The sequence below is a fragment of the Lathyrus oleraceus genome, chromosome 3 (genome assembly GCF_024323335.1).
Source record: "Lathyrus oleraceus cultivar Zhongwan6 chromosome 3, CAAS_Psat_ZW6_1.0, whole genome shotgun sequence".
Classification (NCBI taxonomy): Eukaryota; Viridiplantae; Streptophyta; class Magnoliopsida; order Fabales; family Fabaceae; genus Lathyrus; species Lathyrus oleraceus.
This window is the reverse complement of record NC_066581.1, coordinates 46,002,997-46,011,286: the sequence shown is the minus strand read 5'-3', so window position 1 is coordinate 46,011,286 and position 8,290 is coordinate 46,002,997. Positions and strand designations below refer to the sequence as shown.

Sequence of the window (8,290 nt, the reverse complement as noted above, 5' to 3'; positions counted from 1 at the left end):
TACGCTGTAGAGACTAAGGTTTCTTTTTCTTCTATTCTTTCTTTCGTTGATTTGTATGCCACGCACTCGCTCACAAGGCGAACCGCTCTATTTACGAATCAACGATATCGAACTATATCTCCGAGTCTTACGACGAATTCGGGAATATCGTGCTGCAAACAATCTCCCTCCTATAGAACTTCCTGATTTCAAAAACCTTTTTCCTTCGATAACCGAGATGGCAGAACCAGCTCGTGCTCTTAGAGATTACGCCGCTCCATCGTAAGATGAGCCGCATTCAAGTATTGCTCCGCCCGCAATCGAAGCAAACAACTTCGAACTTAAACCTTCGCTGTTGCAGGCGGTGCAACAGAACCAATTCTCTGGAAATCCTACCGAGGATCCAAACCTTCATTTATCCGTATTTGTCCAATACGCTGATACTGTTAAAGCTAATGGTGTCACTTCAGAGGCAATTCGACTTCGTCTTTTTCCTTTCTCATTAAGAGATAGCGCTAGAAGATGGCTTCAATCTCTCCCTTCCAACTCAGTCACCACATGGAACGAGTTGAAGAAAGTTTTTCTTGCCCGATACTTTCCGCCAAGCAAAACAGCTATGTTAAGAGCCCAGATAAACGGATTTAAACAGAAAGACAACGAGTCTCTTTTCGAAGCATGGGAAAGATACAAAGACATGATGAGACTTTGCCCACACCATGGTTTGGAAGACTGGTTAGTAATTCACACATTTTATAATGGTCTCTTATACAACACAAGGTTAACAATAGACGCCGCTGCAGGTGGTGCATTAATGAACAAACCTTATGCTGATGCTTACCAGCTTATCGAGAGCATGGCCCAAAACCACTATCAGTGGGGAACCGAACGAACAACGGTGGAAAAACCTCAAACGAAAACTGGCATGTACGAGATAAGTAACCTTGATCACGTTAACGCAAAAGTGGATGCTTTGGTCCAGAAAATTGAAAGTTTAAACGTATCACCCCCAGCCGCCGTGGTTGCTATAACTCAGAATTGCGAGGTCTGTGGAATCCAAGGCCACACTCCTACGGACTGTCAACTCTTGACAGGAATCCAAGCAGAGCAAGTAAACTATGCTCAAGGAAGCCCCTATTCGAACACCTATAACTCAAATTGGAAGAACCATCCAAACTTTTCATATAAGAGCAATAACGCTTTGTACGCACCTGGACAATCTCCAAATCAAGCCCCAGCTATACCTTCGGGATATCAGAAACCGAACCCATCCATGCCTAACAATAACGCCCCTAGGAAATCCAACTTGGAAATCATGATGGAAAACTTTATAGCTTCCCAACAACAAACCAATAAAGATTTCTTAAACCAGAATGTACACACTGGCGAACAACTTAAACAACTAGCAAGCAAAGTAGATGCCTTGGCTACCCATAACAAAATGCTGGTGTCGTACGGTGAACTGACTTTTATTGGATTTATAATCGCAATGTCGCGGTTAGCAAGAGTCGCCACCGACTTTTCTTTTATCCCATAAGGAAAGGTGGAAAAGAACAGGAAAGACCTTAATTTTAAATTCTTAGGTTCGGGAGGTACTTTATACAAAGGGAAGGTATTAGCACCCTTTGTATCCATGGTTCTCCATGGGCTCTTAATTGCTCAATCATTTATGTTTTCTTTGTTTGAAAAAGGTGGTTGAGAAATGTATGAAAAATGTTTGAAAAGGAGAATTTAACTTTGTAATGATTCTTGCATGAATGTATACAAAGTGGTTATCTCATTTAGTTTTTTGAAAGTAGCTTAGAAAAATATAACTTGGCAATGATCCTAGTACGGATGTATGCTAAGTGGTGATTTCCAAAAGAAGACGTTTGAAAGGTGTGGGGTGTGAAAAGCATTTTTTGTTATGAATGAGCAATTAAGGTTATACCTGTCCGAGGTCTTTCCGGGCATTTCCTATCCTTATGAGGGTAAAACTGTCCTCACTATTGAGAAGTAAGTAGTTTTATCCTGGGGATGTAGGAGGGTCATCGTAGGGTCATCGGTTGGTCATTGAAGGCAACAGTTGTGAGGATACCTTAGCATTCGAAGGGACTATCATCATTTAACCGTAGGCTACACCGAAGGGTCATTGAGGGACAAAATCGTATTTTCGAAGGCAACATCCGAGGGACTATGATGATTTTACCGAAGGGTCTTTGCTAAGGATATCCCCATATTCGCGGGACATGACCGTATTACGTAACCGTGGGGTAATAAAGAGAGGTCCGATATCATTTATTTAAAGTCCATGTTTTAAGTTCATTAGGTAATTATGGTGATACCGCATTGAATCGATACATTAAAATCAACACATTAAAGATCAATACATTAAAATTGGTTAGGCAACCAATATGAATTTTCACATTAAAGTGACATAATTTAGAGTCCATCTCCATGAAAGTCTTCCCATGCATAAAGCGGTGTACCTAGCCGGTTATTTCTTCGGAAGTATGCTAGCCTTTACACCATTAACACACAGATTATAGCATTGAGATAAACACAATTGGAAATTGCATCACAAAATGAATATAACAGCCAGGAATTTAAGCAAAATGATGCAGAGTCATGATTAGGTAAGTATAAAACGGGCAACAAAGGGACAAAGCAGCCCCTGTCCTGTTCGCTTCTGCTTCGCCTAGCGAAGGCTCAGCGAAGGCTCGCTGCGGGCTCGCCTAGCGATGAGCTAGCGAGCGGCCACGGGTTTGAAATTATGACCTCAATCAGCAGCATGGCCTATGGCCTCTAACACATAATTATATGGTTCAGTTTCACAATGTTCAAGCACATTTAAATTCTCATGCAAAGCTTCAAAATGTTTATGAATTCAATTATGATATCCTCCCCTAATTAAGAACATGAAGTGGTACCATATGCCAAAAGAGAGTACAAAACGATGTCACATGCAAATTAAGACACTAATGCGGTATCACATGCAAAATAAGAATGCCAAGTGATAATCATGTGTCAATTAATATCCTAAAGTGATATCATATGCCAATTAAGAACTAAAACGATAATAGTGAGGCAAACCTGTTTGCAAATCGAGTTGCAACCTTGAATTGGCGAGCCGGATTGAGTTGGGCGGCGGTAGCTTCGGCACGGGTAAGCGGCCTTCAGGGTTTCCGCCTTCTGAACTCTTTGGATCAGCAGGGTTTCTGTGTTTCTCCCTCTGGATGCGTGTTTCCGTCCGTCTTCGTCCGTCTCTGTGTGTCCTTGTTCGTGGCAGAAGAGCATGTATTTATAGTAGTGGCAATGGTGACCTAATGGGCTTAAAATGAGGTCCAAATTTTCAAATTCTCGCAAGCTTCGCTAGGCGAAGGAATTGCTCGCCTAGCGAGCAAACTAGGTTTGGGCTTTTTCTAGACCTGATGCTTCGCTGGGCGAGTGGCATGCTGAGATATTCGCTAGGCGAAGGAATTGCTCGCCTAGCGAGCAAGCTATTTTGGGCCACTTTGGATTAGGCCTGCTGTGAGCTGGGCTTTTGTCCATTTGATATCAGTGCCTTGCAGAACAAGTCAGAGGGTCTTGGAAAATGCTTTGTAATTTCAATGGGCAAATTTGGGGTATGACAGCTGCCCCTGTTCAATATTCTTGCACCGAGAGAGTAGAATGGCATGTGCCGTTCGTGGTCTGGAGGTGAAAGATTATTGAACACTATAATGCCCCGAAAATTTGCGCTTGTCCATCAGTCTTGACGGAGATGGGCTTAGAGATGCCATCCAAGAAACTTGCTGAGGAAATTTCCAGATTGTGTCGTATGTTAGACGATATCTAGAGACATGGGTGTCACACCGGGTCATACATCAGACCGTATAGTGAACCCTCCATTATGCTGTTGACTTCGCTGGGGAGTTAGAGTATGCTATACTGCTGGGGATAAGGGATCAGAATGGATCATACGTTAGATCGTGTCTGAATACCAGAGTGAGCTGTTCATTAGGCGGATGACTTTGCTGGGGATGAAAGATCAGAATGGATCGTACGCTAGATCGTATCTGAGTTGCAGAATGTGCCGTCTGCTAGGCGGAATCTGCCGAAGAGGGAATAGTCGTATACCAGCCCACCATTCAGGAATGTACCTGAGAAAGGGAGTAGCCATATACTAGACTACCATTCAGGAATGTACCTGTCCGAAGGTAGCACCTGAGCAAGGGAGTAGTCGTATACTAGACTACCATTCAGGAATGTACCTGTCCGAAGGTAGCACCTGAGAAAGGGAGTAGTCGTATACTAGACTACCATTCAGGAATGTACTTGTCCGAAGGTAGCACCTGAGAAAGGGAGTAGCCGTATACTAGACTACCATTCAGGAATGTACCTGTCCGAAGGTAGCACCTGAGAAAGGGAGTAGTCGTATACTAGACTACCATTCAGGAATGTACCTGTCCGAAGGTAGCACCTGAGAAAGGGAGTAGTCGTATACTAGACTACCATTCAGGAATGTACCTGTCCGAAGGTAGCACCTGAGAAAGGGAGTAGTCGTATACTAGACTACCATTCAGGAATGTACCTGTCCGAAGGTAGCACCTGAGAAAGGGAGTAGCCGTGTACTAGACTACCATTCAGGAATGTACCTGTCCGAAGGTAGCACCTGAGAAAGGGAGTAGCCGTGTACTAGACTACCATTCAGGAATGTACCTGTCCGAAGGTAGCACCTGAGAAAGGGAGTAGTCGTATACTAGACTACCATTCAGGAATGTACCTGTCCGAAGGTAGCACCTGAGAAAATGAAGGTTTAACTTGGTCGTCCATTAAACCATACTTGAGTCGTTGAAGATCAGAAGGGATCGTACGCTAGATCGTATCTGAGCTGGAGGTCCAAATGGGTCGTACGTTAGACCGTATTGGAGTTGCTGAGAGTCAGAATGGATCGTACGTTAGACCGTATCTGAGTTGAAAGAGTCATATGTTGGGCTGAATCAGAATGAACCGTACGTTAGGCTGTATCTGATAATATTTGCAGAGAATATCTGGGGTGGGCTTAGAGATGCCACCATTGGGAGAATGCCAGAATGAATGTTGACATGGAGTATATTTGAAAGGTGTAGTTGAATCCTGAATGTAACTGATACAGATGTCTGTCCGAATGGACCTTTATTTTGACTGTATCAAGAGGATAATTAACCTGAAAAATAACGTTAGCCTCATGCAATGTCATGATGCATGAGATGTTTTATGCTTGCGAACCTGGTATGCATGTATATGCATGTATATGCATGTATATGAAATGATGTAAAGTGTATGATGCGGAATGAAGTAAATGTGAGCGCTGTATGCAGGTATGAAATATGAAATGATATAATGAATGCATTAGGCGTCTGAAACATTCTTCCAGGGGACACTACTGGGGGAATAGATCTCAGTCTGCTGGTCGGAGACATTGGTATTGATGGCCCTTCCTTAGCTGGGGATTTGGGTTCTGTCCAACGGGGCCTGGCTGGGGATAGAAGGGATGACCTTTCGGTAAGGCGATGCCGACCTCTTCTGGGGAATAATTGGCGTTGCCGGGGAATCGAATTAGTAACAGCCTCCTTGGAAAGCGTGGTTAGACCTTCTCCTCGATCCTGAAGTCGTGTAGTAATTGCTATTGCTATTTTAGGCACGCATTTTTATAAACATGGGTCATATTCAAGTGCATAAGTCAATTCAAGTTAAATCAATGGACGTTTACGCAAACAAAACAGAAAAGGTAAAAACAAAAGCATCTTTTTGGCAATGAAATTGTATTGATTTTGAAAGAGGGCCTATAAACAGGCAATTTGTGTACAAGGAGACAGAAATCCTAGTAAGAGGAAGTTGTCAAGACAACAAAAAGAAAGCTATGCAGAATAAGTCCTATTGATTTTGATTCCACTACTGTCATTATGTCTTCAAGCATCTCATCTCCTGCTGTCGGATAGAAGTGATTGGCTTGTTCAGTCCCTGGAACTTGGTTGAAGCTGACAGAGAACGGGACATAGTCATACGCTTTAATCCCTAATTTTGCCTGGACCGCCTTTTCAGGTTTTCAGTCCACCGGGATACCCTTTTTGCCCAAGCCGCCTTCTCAGGTTTTCGACTTGCCGGGTATACGTCTTTATATATTTATCCCTAATTTTTGCCCGAACCCTTTTGGTTCGCCGGGATGCCCTTACTTTTGCCTAGGTACGTCGACCTAGCGGGTCTCTTTTATGCGTAGTATTTTTAACTATGTCCGCGTTCACAGGATGCGGGAAGTCTTCGCCATCCATTGTAGCAAGTATCATGGCTCCACCAGAGAATACTTTCTTAACCACAAATGGCCCTTCGTATGTGGGAGTCCACTTGCCTCTGGGGTCACCTTGTGGTAGAATGATACGTTTGATCACCAAGTCGCCTACTTGATACACCTGTCTCTTGACTCTTTTGTTAAATGCCCGGGTCATGCGCTTCTGATATATCTGCCCGTGACAAACAGCCGCAAGTCTCTTCTCGTCAATCAAGTTTATTTGATCAAGTCGAGTCTGAATCCATTCATCTTCGTCTAAGCCCGCCTCTTTCATGATTCTTAGAGAAGGAATCTGGACTTCCACTGGTAAAACAGCTTCCGCTCCGTAGACTAAAGAGAAAGGAGTTGCCCATGTCGAGGTGCGTACTGAAGTGCGATAACCATGGAGAGCAAATGGTAACATCTCATGCCAGTCTTTGTACGTTACTGTCATCTTTTGTATGATCTTCTTGATGTTCTTATTAGCAGCCTCCACGGCGCCATTCATCTTTGGCCGGTACGGAGAAGAATTATGATGCTTTATTTTGAACTGCGTGCAGAGTTCAGTAATCATCTTGTTATTCAAATTAGTACCATTGTCAGTGATAATTCTTTCAGGGATGCCATACCGACAAATAAGACTATTCTTGATGAACCGTGCCACCACATTCTTGGTGACAGAAGCGAAGGAGGCTGCCTCTACCCACTTTGTGAAGTAATCAATAGCGACGAGAATGAAACGATGTCCATTAGAAGCCGTAGGTTTAATCTCTCCAATCATATCGATGCCCCACATTGCAAAGGGCCAAGGCGCTGTTAACACGTTCAATGGAGCAGGAGGTACATGTACTTTATCCGCATAGATCTGACACTTGTGGCAGGTTCTGGAGTGATGGTGGCAATCAGCTTCCATGGTAGACCAATAATACCCTGATCTCAGAATCTTCTTGGCCATGGTATGTCCATTAGGATGAGTCCCAAAAATACCGTCATGCATGTCTTCCATAATCCTTTCCGCTTCCTTTTGATCCACACAGCGAAGCAGAGTCGAGTCATGATTACGTTTGTATAACACTCCATTACTCAGCAAGAATTTAGCGGAGAACTTCCTCAGGAATTTTCTGTCCTTGATGGATGCCCCTTCAGGGTATTCCTGAGCTTCTAAATATCTTCTTACGTCGTGGAACCAAGGTTTTTCCTGTACCTCCTCTGTGTTAAGTCCGTAACAGTATGCTGGTTCATCTAACCGTCCAATGGTAATCATGGGAGCTTCACCATCCCATCTGACTCTGAACATAGATGACATGGTAGCTAATGCGTCTGCCAACTGGTTCTCCTCTCGTGGAATATGTTCAAATATTATCTCTTCAAAGTATGGGATTAATGTCATCACCTGCTCTCGATAAGGGATGAGATTTGGATGTTTAGTATCCCATTCCCCTTTGATCTGACTGATTACCAAGGCCGAATCTCCGTACACACTCAAAAACTTGATTCGCCAGTCTATAGCAGCTTTGAGTCCAAAAATACATGCTTCATACTCAGCCATATTATTGGTGCAATGAAAACATAGTCTAGCAGTGAGAGGTGTATGGTAACCTCCAGGAGAAATGAGTACAACCCCAACACCATGGCCCAATGCATTAGAAGATCCATCAAAGACCATAGTCCATCGGGATCCCCATTCGGGTCCTTCATCTGGTTTAGGCCTTTCACTATCAGTAACAAACATGACATCCTCATCTGGGAACTCAAAATTCATAGATTGGTAATCATCCACCGCTTGATGAGCCAAATGATCAGCCAGCACGCTTCCTTTGATTGCTTTCTGGGTAGTGTACTGGATATCGTACTCTGTTAAGATCATCTGCCATCTCGCTATTCTTCCAGAGAGGGCAGGCTTCTCGAACATGTATTTGATGGGATCCATCCTAGAAATCAACAAAGTGGTATGATTCAACATATACTGTCTTAGTCGGCGAGCAGCCCAGGCCAAAGCACAGCAAGTTCTCTCGAGCAGTGAGTATCTTGTTTCACAGTCGGTAA

At 43.5% G+C, this 8,290-nt stretch overlaps 1 pseudogene; it reads right to left on the bottom strand.

Moving 5' to 3' along the window:
• Nucleotides 1-602: 602 nt before the first annotated feature.
• LOC127133744 (uncharacterized) lies at nucleotides 603-702 on the bottom strand (annotated as a pseudogene).
• Between the last annotated feature and the right edge of the window lie 7,588 nt (nucleotides 703-8,290).